We start from the raw sequence: 12,421 nt of genomic DNA, 5'->3' as shown, positions 1-12,421 counted from the left end.
TTCTTTTCGTAAGGTATCCAAAACTGCACGCACATGGTTAAGATGTTCATTCACATTTTTGCTATAGACAAGAATATCATCAAAATAAACAACCACAAATTTTCCAATGAATTTTCTCAAAACATGGTGCATCAACCTCATGAAAGTACTTGGTGCATTAGTTAAACCAAAAGGCATTACTAACCACTCATATAGACCAAATTTTGTTTTAAAGGCTGTTTTCCATTCGTCTCCTTCTCTAATTCGAATTTGATGATAACCACTTTTCAAATCGATCTTACTAAACACAACAGAACCATGCAATTCATCAAGCATATCATCTAGCCTAGGAATAGGATAGCGATACTTTACCGTGATTTTGTTGATTGCTCGGCAGTCGATGCACATCCTCCATGATCCATCTTTCTTAGAAACAACAATTACCGGAACAGCACATGGACTCATGCTCTCACGGATTTTTCCATTGTCCAACAACTCTTGCACTTGCCTTTGAATTTCCTTAGTCTCTTCGGGATTGGCTCTATAGGCTGGTCGATTTGGTAAAACTGCCCCGGGAATAAGGTCAATTTGGTGTTCAATACCTCTTAATGGCGGTAATCCACTTGATTCTTCCACGGGAAAAACATCTTCGAATTCCTGTAAAAGAGACACAAAAGCACTTGGCAAAGAAGTGGTTAATTCGTTAGTGGTAAACAAAGACTGTTTGTACACTAAGATGAAAACACTCTTTTTTTCAACTATTGCACTCTTTATTTCTCTTGCTCCCACATAAAAGTTCTTTTTTTCATTCGGACTCTTTTCACTTGACTCTTTTTCAATGCCCTCACCTTTTTTCCTCTCATTCTTACTTTTCTCTCGACTCTTTTTTTCACTCGACTCTTTTTCAATGCTCTCACTTCTTTTCCTCTCAACCTCACGAGCTCTCCTTGCTTGTGACAATTTTTGTTGGTCCTCTTGAACTTGTTGAGGTGTTAAAGACACAAGCATAATAGACTTGTTGTTGTGCTTGAAGGTGTAGTGGTTGTGAAATCCATCATAAGTCACTCTACGATCAAACTGCCATGGCCTCCCCAAAAGAATGTGAGTAGCATGCATTGGCACAACATCGCAAAGAACATCATCTTTATAATTGCCAATTGAAAACGAAATTAGAACTCGCTTAGTCACTCGAATTTCTCCACATTCATTAAGCCATTGTAGCTTGTACGGATTAGGATGTTTTTCCGTTGTTAAGCTCAACTTTTCCACCATTTCAGAACTTGCAACGTTTGCACAACTACCACCATCAATAATCATTATGCAAAGTTTACCTTGGACCAAACACCTTGTGTGGAAGATGTTCTCCCTTTGCTGATCATCGTTTCTGTTTTGCATGTTTAGAGCCCTTCGAACCACCAAAAGTTCTCCATGTTCTGGTTCAATCTCCTCCAATTGTTTATCCTCCTCCTCCTCATCATCATCTTCACGTTCACTTTCAGATTCTATCTCTCCATTTGGCTTCAAAATCATCACCCTTTTGTTTGGACATTGAGATGCAATGTGTCCAACACCTTGACAACGAAAACATTTGATATCTCTATTTCGAGTAGAAGTAGAAGTAGAAATACCTTTACCCTTCTCAAATTCTTTGGACTTGGATGTCGACGCCTCATTTTGGGGTTTAGAACCTGCCCCAAAATTGGGTTTGGTTGAAGTCCACTCTTTTGTCCTCGAAGAATGAGAACTTGTTGAAAAATTCTTTTGGATTGTTCCCTTCTTCTTCAATTGTCCCTCCACCTTCATGGCCACATGAACCATGTCCTCCAACTCCACATAGTGTTGAAGCTCCACAATGTTTGCAATCTCCCTATTCAGCCCACATAAGAATCGAGCCATAGTTGCTTCTCTATCTTCTTCAACATTTGCCCTAATCATGGCAATCTCCATGTCTTTGTAGTACTCATCAACAGATTTAGTACCTTGTTTCATAGATTGTAATTTTTGATACAATTCACGAAAATAATGAGAAGGTACAAATCTCTTACGCATTATGCTTTTCATTTCTTCCCAAGTCGAAACTGGTCTTCCTCCGTATCGCCTTGTACTAGTTGTCAATTGATCCCACCAAACTATAGCATAGTCAGTGAATTCAATAGCAGCAAGTCTAACCTTTTTCTCCTCGGAATAGTTGTGACATTCAAAGATGAGATCCACCTTTCTCTCCCACTCCAAATAAGCTTCGGGGTCACTCCTTCCTTGGAATGTTGGGATCTTCAGTTTGATGCTTCTCAAATCACCATCCACTTCATTTGTACGCCCTCTTCTACCGTTTCCACGTCTCTCATTTCGATGCCTATATGAAGCATCATCTTCTCCTCCACTCTCTTCCTCCTCGTTATTATTTTCATTTGTTGCCTGAACTTCTAGCCTCTCCAACCGCCCTGAAACACTTTCCAGAATCCGTGCAAACCTTGCAAATTGTTGTTGCATGGCTTTCAACGTAGGATCAACTGGAATATGATCGTCAGTAGAATCCATCCTCACAGTTCACTCGTGTATCACAAAAAATTAAACCTCACAAAACACTCGTGTATATCACTCGTTGGCTTTTACCTCCCCTCAAATAACCTCACCACTCAAGCCTTTTACCACTCTTTCTCTTTTGCAAAGATAACACAAGTAAAAAAATGTCACGACCACAACTTCCTAGTCAAAGAAAGCGCAGCTATTTCGCGACTAAAAATTCTAAACGGTCTCAACACATCATCATAATTACTGAAATTAAGGAAATACTGTCTAAAAGTCATCAAAATAGCAAATTATTACATCAGAGTGAAAAGGGGGACATTGTCTTTACTGAGACAAAGCTAGGTCTATGCAGCGGAAGAGTTCCAAGACAAGTATAACATGTATGGAGACATACTACACTAGCTACCCTTCTTTTATTTCATCTTCAGTCCCAACACCTCCTCTGCCTCGATCGATCAACCTGCACATTTAGGAAAACAATATGCAGGGCTGAGTACTTGATATACTCAGTGGCTTATGCCGAAAACTGTTTTTCTTTTAATTGTCTGCCAAGCTGAGTGAACGCGGGGTTTTTCTGAAAACAGTCCCGGTCACTAAAATCTGTTATTTCTTTCTGAAATAGACTGCAGTCTTTTAACTTTCTGATGATATACCATATCTCCATGCGTGAATCAGGAATGTGGCCACATTCCACGATCACAGGGCCGTCCAACCTGGCGCTAGTTCATGACCCCTGGACCGGCCAACCTGGCGCTAGCTCACGGTCCGTATGTGTACACTAGTCCGAGTAGGATTTACAGACCTACTGGAACCCGAATTCGATTTAACTGGGTTGGCATAGCCAACAGATAGGCAATCATAAAACAAAACATGGCATGACAACTCATTCAAATAATCATGTTTTCACATAAAAAATACTTTAAAAGAAGGAAGAGAAAGCCCACACCTCAATTGCTTAACTCTTGCAAAATAGGTGCTTTCCCCTGTTCTGAGATTATGCGTCGAACGACGACGTTCCTTTACAAAATTAATATATTTAAATTAGACCTCAAAAATCTTGCATGAATGCATGCCTAAGCGTGTGCTTATTATTTTAATTTCTGCCTTCTAAAATTAGAAGTCTTAAATCTTTAAATCGGTGATTTAATTTGTTCTGTAACCGGCTGACCCGTTCGGTATTAGAATTCTCGGATTATCTTAAGTATTTTAAGAAATACTTTCTGTGACTATTAAAGTCCGCTTTAATTATTCACTGGCTTTTATTTCACTCACGGCTTATAAGTTCTTTTCTTCCGTGGCTTAGGAAATAATTTCCATTATACTTGAAAAGAGGCTCTTCACTAAAAGTATTAAACCAAGAACTAATTTCTTAAGTCCAGCAAGGAGTTTACTTAATCTGGGCCAAGGTATTATTTCATTAAGCATTTTCGGTCCAGCTTAACTAATTGGCCCAATTCTTCTCTTCTTCTCCTTTAATCTGGCCCAGCTTAATTAATTCCAGGCCCAAGTGATGAATAGTGGAAAAGGCCCAAATACCCCCTTCACCAACCATCGTCACTATCTCTCTCTCATTTCTCAAAAATCCCCAAATTGAAAATGAGGAACCCTAGCCCCCTTTCTCTCCTTCCTCTCGGCGATTTCGCACCCCGCCACCTTCAGCGCTCCTCGCCGGCGTGTGAGGAACCGGAGTCAGCCCATTTCTATTCCGTTCCTCTCCGCATCGCACGACCGCTCCCACCCTCTGTCTCCTACTCGGCAAGAAGGGGTCTAAAATTCGGAAACCTGGGGAGGTGGAGGACTCGTCGCTGTCTAACCGGCGACCCACTACCCACCATCTCTTCCCCCTTTGAGGCATAACCTTGTACGGGCAATCTTGACGACGTTTCGTTCGCGGAGGGGTCACCCGTGGAGGGAAGACGTCGTATTCTCCGTCCTTCAGCGGCATCCCTCGGTCCACGCTGCCGTCGCCTCCATCTTCCTCCCTTCGGCGACGCTGGACCCCTCGGCTTAGGGGTGACACGCAGACGGCGGTTCTGCCGCTGCGGAGACCCTCGTAGCAGTGCGCCGTTTAATCAGGCAGTCGCCTCGCCGAAGCTAAGTTCCTACTAGTTATCTTCTTTCTCTTGTCATAGTCTAGTCCTAGTTCGCGTTTGAAAAGCAATGTGGTTGTGCTTCTATGTGACTGATTCTGTGTGGAAGACACCATTCCATGGTTCCTTTCCTCCAGTCTCAAAAGTGCTACACTACCCTAGACATGCATCCTAATGAGGCTGGGGTATGTGCAAGGGAGGTTTACTGATTTCTCAGATTCTCATGTTATCATAAATCGTTTCCATGTTTTGTTTCTATCATGCTCGAATGATGCCATTAAACTTGAGATTTAAGCTGATGGGTGTTACCTTTCCCTTGTAACCCCGCTGAACTTGCTAAGCTACTCCCTTCCTTGGTCTTGACCTCTCTTGCTCCTCCGCTTGCTGCTCCGTTTAGTAACTAGTTTGTTGTGTGGTGGGGGATGGAACTGAGGAGGAGATTGGCATATTTATGCACAGCTTGTAACTGAAAGCTGCACAATGACTGAGGTACTTGGCTGACCTTGCAGCATTCTTTAACTGATTTTGGTGTTTTGTGCTGCCTTGTACTCTGATTCATTCATGAATTTTGTCTTCTTTTGCAGGTGCACACTAGAGGTGGCACTGTGGGGGCTGACTTTCCGGACTATAACCGGTTTGGGTAGGGAAAGCAAGGGCTGTTATCTGCAGCTTTGCAGAGTATTAGCTGGAGGGGAGCCTGCTGGCTGGAGTTTGCTTCTTTCGGTCCAACACTCACTCACATTTCTGCAAGGTATTGTTTCCCCTTCCCTTTCTTAGTACACTTCTCTTGTTGTCTCTGTAAACGATTGAGGAGATCTAACGGCTGTTGAAACGAGTTGTCATAACAGCCGAGCTCTTCTTCATGTTTTGATCTTTCTCTCCAGATCACGGAGTTGCCGAGCTTGGTGCCGAACTGCCGAGCTTGGTGGCGAACTGCCGAGCTCGGTGCCGAACTGCCGTGCTTGGTGGCGAACTGCCGAACTCGGTGCCGAACTGCCGTGCTTGGTGGCTGCTCGTTTGGCTGGTGTGAGCCGTGGAGTGCAGGGATAAAGCAACCTCTTACCTTTCTTTTTTTTTCGGTAAGTTTTGGTCTTCAAAGCTCAAAGTAGGTTTGTTCCTTATCCTTGCTTACTTTGCCAACTAAAAGCTTTAGTGTCTTATGTAACCTCTTGTTTATCTTGTTGTTTTCTGGCAGGGACAAGAGGCTGACTCTTCTCGGTTGCTGTCTCGTCTGTTCAGCCCAACGGGCCATCGGAAACTGGGCCGAAACCATGCTAGAAGAAGGGCCCGAAGCTAGTAGTTTCATTTGTAAAGAGATAGGGTTTCTATTTGAAATTCTCTCTTTTTCTTAACATGTAAAAGTTTATTGGTGTGTATTTAATTCCAAACACTTGAAATTTGGTGGCTTTGAAATTTCTGAAGTTGTACTTGTACCCTTATTCAAGAAATAAAAATACTCTTTCATTCGTCAATAAAAGTTCTAGTATTTTATTTCATAATTCCCGAGAAATCTAAGTCTCGGCTATTACATTCTACCCCCCTTAACAAAAATTTCGTCCCGAAATTTTGTCTCAGTTAGGTAAAAAGCTGTGGGTACTTCTCTTTCATCTGGTCCTCGAGCTCCCACGTCGCCTCCTCGCGGCCGTGATGCTTCCATAGGACTTTCACTGTTACAATATTCTTATTTCTCAACTCTTTAACTTTTCTGTCCAGAATTGCTTCTGGCTTTTCTTCATAGCTCAAATCTGGTTCTAACACCATTTCTTCTTGGTGCACTATGTGTTTGGGGTCAAACACGTACTTTCTCAACTGTGATACATGAAACACATTGTGAACATTCCCGAAACTTGGCGGGAGCGCTAATCTGTACGCCACAGGGCCGACTGTTTCTAGGATCTCATAAGGTCCGATAAAACGCGGTTTCAGCTTGCCCTTGACGCCAAATCTGGTTATCCCTTTTGATGGGGATACTTTCAGAAAGACCTTGTCTCCTGCTTTAAACTGTAAATCCGTTCTGCGAGCATCTGCATAGGATTTCTGTCTATCTTGAGCTTCCTTGATTCTCCCTCGGATTTGTCGGACAATTTCTATCATTTCCTCTACCGAGTCCGGTCCGAGAATCCTTCTCTCACCAACTTCATCCCAGTAAAGTGGTGATCTGCACTTTTTCCCATATAATGCCTCGTATGGAGCCATGTCAATAGTTGCCTGGTAACTGTTATTGTAGGCGAACTCTATAAGTGGAAGTACTGACTCCCAGCTCACTCCACGGTCGAGCACTACAGCTCTTAACATATCTTCCAATGTCTGGATCGTCCTTTCGGACTGTCCGTCCGTCTGTGGATGGAACGCTGTGCTGAAATTCAGCTGAGTGCCTAACTCTCGCTGTAGGCTTATCCAAAATCTAGAAGTAAATTTTGAATCTCGATCTGAGGTGATCGTTACTGGGACACCATGTAAACGTACGATCTCTTGCACGTAAATCTGTGCCAACTTGTCTGAACCGTATGTGATACGAATTGGTATGAAATGAGCACTTTTGGTGAGGCGATCGATTACAACCCAGATGGCCGTGTTTCCCCGTTGTGATTTTGGCAATCCTGTCACAAAATCCATTGCTATATGCTCCCATTTCCATTCTGGAATCTCGAGAGGCTGCAACTTTCCATAGGGTCATTGATGCAAAGCTTTCACTTGCTGACAAGCCAGGCATTTTTCCACAAATGACGCTATGCTTCTCTTCATGCCATCCCACCAAAATTGCTTCTTCAAGTCCTGATACATCTTCGTACTTCCAGGATGGGCAGTATAGGGTGTCTCATGAGCTTCACTCATGATCTCATTTCTGAGTGTCTCCTTATTGGGTACGCATAATCTCCCTTTGAAAGTGAGAGCATTATCCGCCTCTTCGTGGTAGTATTCCCCTTTTCCCGTCCTTACTCTGAGACGGATCTTTTCTAGAGCGTCATCGTCTCTCTGGGCTTCCACAATTCTGGCTCTTAAATCTGGTTCTATGACCAAGGTGGATATTCTGCTGTCCACTGTCTCCGGGGCTCTTACTATTTCCAGCCGCATCTTGGCGAATTCCCGGATAAGCTCTTCCTCTTGTGTGAGGAAAACAGCTGCTTGAGGCGCTGTCTTTCTGCTCAAAGCATCTGCTACTACATTGGCTTTGCCTGGGTGGTAGTTTATACCACAGTCGTAGTCCTTGACTAGTTCCAGCCATCTGCGCTGTCTCATATTCAGATCTTTCTGTTCGAAAAAGTATTTGAGACTCTTATGATCTGTGAAGATCTCACACCGAACTCCGTAGAGGTGATGTCTCCAAATCTTCAGCGCATAGACCACTGCTGCTAATTCCAGATCGTGCGTCGGATAGTTCAACTCGTGCGGCCTCAATTGGCGTGACGCATATGCTATCACCTTACCCCTCTGCATCAGCACGCACCCGAGTCCGACCTTCGATGCATCTGTATACACCACATAGTCGACTCCCGCCTCTGGTACGGCTAGCACCGGCGCTGTGGTCAACTTTTCCTTAAGCAATTGGAAACTTGCTTCACATTCTGGGGTCCAGTTGACTTTAACTCCTTTCTTGAGTTGTTGAGTCATCGGCCTTGCTATTTTAGAAAACCCCTCAATGAATCTTCGGTAGTATCCTGCCAGTCCTAGGAAACTTCGAATTTCATTGGGCGTTGCTGGTGACTGCCAACGTTGCACGGCTTCAACTTTAGCGGGGTCTACTCGGATCCCTTCTGCTGTCACTATGTGTCCAAGGAAATTCACTTCATTGAGCCAGAACTCACACTTGCTGAACTTAGCATAGAGTTTCTCGGCTCTTAACGTTTCCAAGGTGGCTCTCAAATGTTCCTCGTGTTCCTTTTCGTTCTTCGAATAGATGAGCACATCATCTATGAAGACCAGAACGAACTTGTCCAGGTACGGGTGGAACACGCGGTTCATTAGGTCCATGAACACAGCTGGAGCATTGGTAAGCCCAAAAGGCATTACCGTAAATTCATAATGGCCATATCTGGTGCGGAACGCAGTCTTTGGTATAGAACGTTAGAATTGTAAGTTAGAGAGAGACGCTCTCCCTTCTCTCTAGAATCCCCCACCACGTTTTGAGTTCCCACATCGCCGCCTACCCCATTCTCACTCGGCTCACCACTGTCGACGGTCCCCCTCACGCCCCCGCTCCACCAGCCACCCACCACCCTCCCGACCTCGGACTCTCACCAACCAACCCACTCCTTTGGCTAAGGCACGAACAAAGCTCCGGAGCGGCTGGTGACTCGACTCACTCTCTCGATCATGCCGGAGCTCCTGCCGGATCCCCCCCCGGAGTCCGAAGAACCGCGCACCATCTCGGACCAGCTAATGGTCCTCCGGTCGGCCGAGGATCCTCTCTCGGACCAGCCAATGACTTTCACGTCGGAGGAGTCTCCCTCCATAATTTTTCCCTGCAAGAAAGTGGCGAGGAAAACTTTGAAAATGAAGGTGAAGGCACGGAAAAGTACACCAGCCCCTCCCACCAAAGGCACTGGTCGGAAAAGGTTCGTACCCTCACCGATGCCGGAGGACAAGCAACTTAGGAAGAAGATTGATTTCGGGGCCGAAGGGAGCTCGCCGGTCGGAAGTCCAAAATGCAAAGGCCCCATCTTCCCGACGTCGATGGAGCCCTCCCCTAATCCCAACGGTGAAGATGAAGCTAAGATTAATGAAGAACTTGCCGGCGCCAGAACTGTTGGCAACGCTCCGGCCGATGACCTTGCGGCCGGCGCAAACGCGGGGACCGGTGACGGAGGAGAGCACAACCCCCCACATGATGGCTGCTCGGAGAGAGATGGCTCTAGCATGGGTCAAAAGGCCTTGGTGGACGCGATAGTCAACTTGCCCGAAATGGGCACAACAACAAAATCACTTTTCGAAAGTTCCTTGGCGCCTTGCCACTTCGGAACACCACGTGATGCTGGCCCCAATGCATCCGTTGAGCCCCCAAAACAACAAAAATCTAGCTCCTTTTTGCAGCAACCCAACTTCCCCGAATTGGCTTGGAGACCAAAACCTCCTTCCGAAAGTGGGCTAACTCCTTTCCGTCCCAAGAGCTCACGTGAGACGATTGTCGTGGAGGCCCCAACGCAACCAACAAAGGCCGAAATCATCCACTTAGCCGCCTTGGACTCGGCGGAGATGCTAGACACATTGGTTGCGCAACCTCTCATTACGGCCGGTCACAAACCACTGGAGTTCCCCCTAAACTCTTCGGGATGCATGCAAAGTGTCACACACACACCTCGGGATGGGAATGAACCCTCTCTTGAGGACTTTCCCCCTCTCGAACGAGGACGAACTAGCAAGCTCCGAGCTACGTTTGAGGCTAGTTCGGAACATTACAGTGCGGAGCTCGGCCAGCCGCGACCGAAGTCGAACCCTAACGTCTACCGAGAAAAGCCTTTTATCGAGACGACGAACAAGACCACGCCTAGTGCCGAGATGGTTGCAGTGACAAGAGACGCACCAACACCCAACGATACGCCTATGGATGATGCCGAACAGATCCTCACCGAGAAGGAAAAAGCCGAGAAGATCCACACCGAGAAAGAAAAAGCCGAAAAGCCGAGAATGGAAAAGCCGAGAAGGGCACACAACGGCAACGTAGGTGCCGAGAAGATCCACACCGAGAATGGAGAAGCCGAACTCAACAATCCGAAGAGAAATGGAAACACACCTAAGTCCGCGACGGATGCCGCAACACAAGGGCCGAATGTAGTTAATCAACTTGGGGGGGTAGAAGCTACACCGGGGCCCTCGCCGTGGCCGAAATCGATGGCGGACTTGCTTAAGGGTACCCCGTCGGGCTTGGCGAGTAACACTCTACAAGGCCGGGGTGAAGGCGCCGCAAGCCACCCCGGTCGGCCGAAAACGATGGCGGACATGCTCAAAGGCTCGACTGACCCTACCGGCCCCCAAGCCTTTGAACCGGATAAGCTCCAGAACATTGGATTTGCTTCAGTGTCCGACGGCATCCCGGCCATTTACTTCTCCGGAGCGGAAACTCAAAAGCTTGCTGAGAGCATGGGACACGCCATTGTGGGTAAGTTCTCTCACTCTATCCCTACGGGACTGCAAATCCAAAAGACCCTCGATAATATTAAACTTCGGTGTGGATTTAGTTGGAAGTACATTAATGCTAAACATATTCTCATTCAATGCGAGGACTTGGCGGACTATGCCCGAATCCTTGGAGGCCCAAGGGGTACGCCCGTTTGGCTCATTGACCGACACCCGATGAGGGTCTTCAAATGGTCCCCGGACTTTGATGCTTACTGCGAGTCCCCCATTGCGGCAATTTGGTGCAACCTAATTGGCCTCCCCATTCATCTTTTCGACCAATCCGCCTTATTCGCCATCGGCAAGCTTCTCGGCAATCCAATACAAATTGATCGAGCCACGGCAAACAAGACTCGGCTTTCATTTGCCCGAATTTGCGTCGAGATAGACATCACAAAACCACCTACCGAAGAGATAATCCTCGATCTTGGTGGGCGAGAAACGGTGCAGCGAGTCCGATGGGATAAGATACCATCATATTGCCGAGAATGCAAACATGTCGGCCATGCAAGTGAGGTGTGCTATGCGACGGGCAAGAAGGAACGGCCGCCAAAGAGAAACTACCACAACGGCCCGCCAAAACAGCCACAACCCGAGAGACAGACCGAGAAGGGGAAGCAAGATATGGGGAAGAATGCCTCCAGCTCCAACGAATGGAAACATCAGGGGAAGAAGCAAGGCAAGGCCGGTGATCGACCAAACAATAACAAAACAAATGGGGAGGACTCCGGTGACACTTCCTGGGAGGGACCGAACTCCAAGGGTGACTCTACTTTGGGGAGCGGACCGAGCTCCGGAACTCAGATTGCCGGGCTCATTGCCGGGATCGAGATTGGGAAGTCCCCACCGAACCGGGGGAATCCATTGCATCCCACCACCGAACCACCAACACCACGTGGGAACATGGACGTGGAGTGGGGCTCCCCCAATGCGAGGAGCTTGGTCTCACCAGTTCGGCGAGGGAATCCGAGAGGAGGCGCGCGCCATGCTTTGACAAGGGGGCGTGGGTTCTTCTCGGCAAAGAACCACATGAGCACTAACCAATATTATACTCTCATGGAGAACGGAGAATTTGATGTTGAGAATTGTGGGGATGCGGACGAAGACCTTATGGAATTGCACGTGGGGGCCGAGAAGTTAGGAGGCAACAGTTCGGCCGAGGACGCCGAGGAGGTCGCTCCGAACAATGAGCAACACCGTACTGACTATCAAGGAGGGCCTTCAACCTCTTTGGGTACGCACCCTTCTTGTTAATAATGTCGTACAATCTCATGTTTTGGAACGTGAGGGGGATCGCGAATGCGCCCACTCAAAACGTTCTGAAAAGACTAATTGGTTGTCATAATGTTTTATTTCTTGCAATAATGGAACCGCTCACACAACCGGACCCGGACCGTTTCTCTAAGGCCTTGGGGCTGTCCTTCATTGGTTCGAACACGAACGAGAAGATTTGGATGTTTGCGGAAGAGGGGTCCACTTTTGATATTGAGGTTGACTCGGAACAAATTCTTCACGGGTACCTCAAATCCCACCGCCTTGCTAGGCCGGTGGCCATCTCAGCCGTGTACGCCAAATGTACAAGGGCTGAAAGACATCACTTATGGGACAAGATGAGAGAGATTGCCGGGCATCTTGAGGGAACACCTTGGATCATCGGTGGCGATTTCAACACCATGCTATCTCACCAAGACAGAGTCGGAAGTGATACC

The 12,421-nt window shown here is 46.8% G+C and overlaps 1 long non-coding RNA gene across 1 annotated transcript; it reads left to right on the top strand.

Annotated features, from left to right (window-relative positions):
- Positions 1-3,947: 3,947 nt before the first annotated feature.
- LOC121778517 lies at positions 3,948-6,070 on the top strand. Its single transcript, XR_006045682.1, has 4 exons — positions 3,948-5,087; positions 5,183-5,349; positions 5,483-5,677; positions 5,794-6,070. It is a non-coding gene; the product is annotated as an uncharacterized LOC121778517 (long non-coding RNA).
- Positions 6,071-12,421: the final 6,351 nt, after the last annotated feature.

The sequence above is a fragment of the Salvia splendens genome, chromosome 19, assembly GCF_004379255.2.
Source record: "Salvia splendens isolate huo1 chromosome 19, SspV2, whole genome shotgun sequence".
NCBI classification, from domain to species: domain Eukaryota; kingdom Viridiplantae; phylum Streptophyta; class Magnoliopsida; order Lamiales; family Lamiaceae; genus Salvia; species Salvia splendens.
Note: the sequence above shows the minus strand (reverse complement) of the source record. Positions and strands in the feature narration are given on the sequence as shown.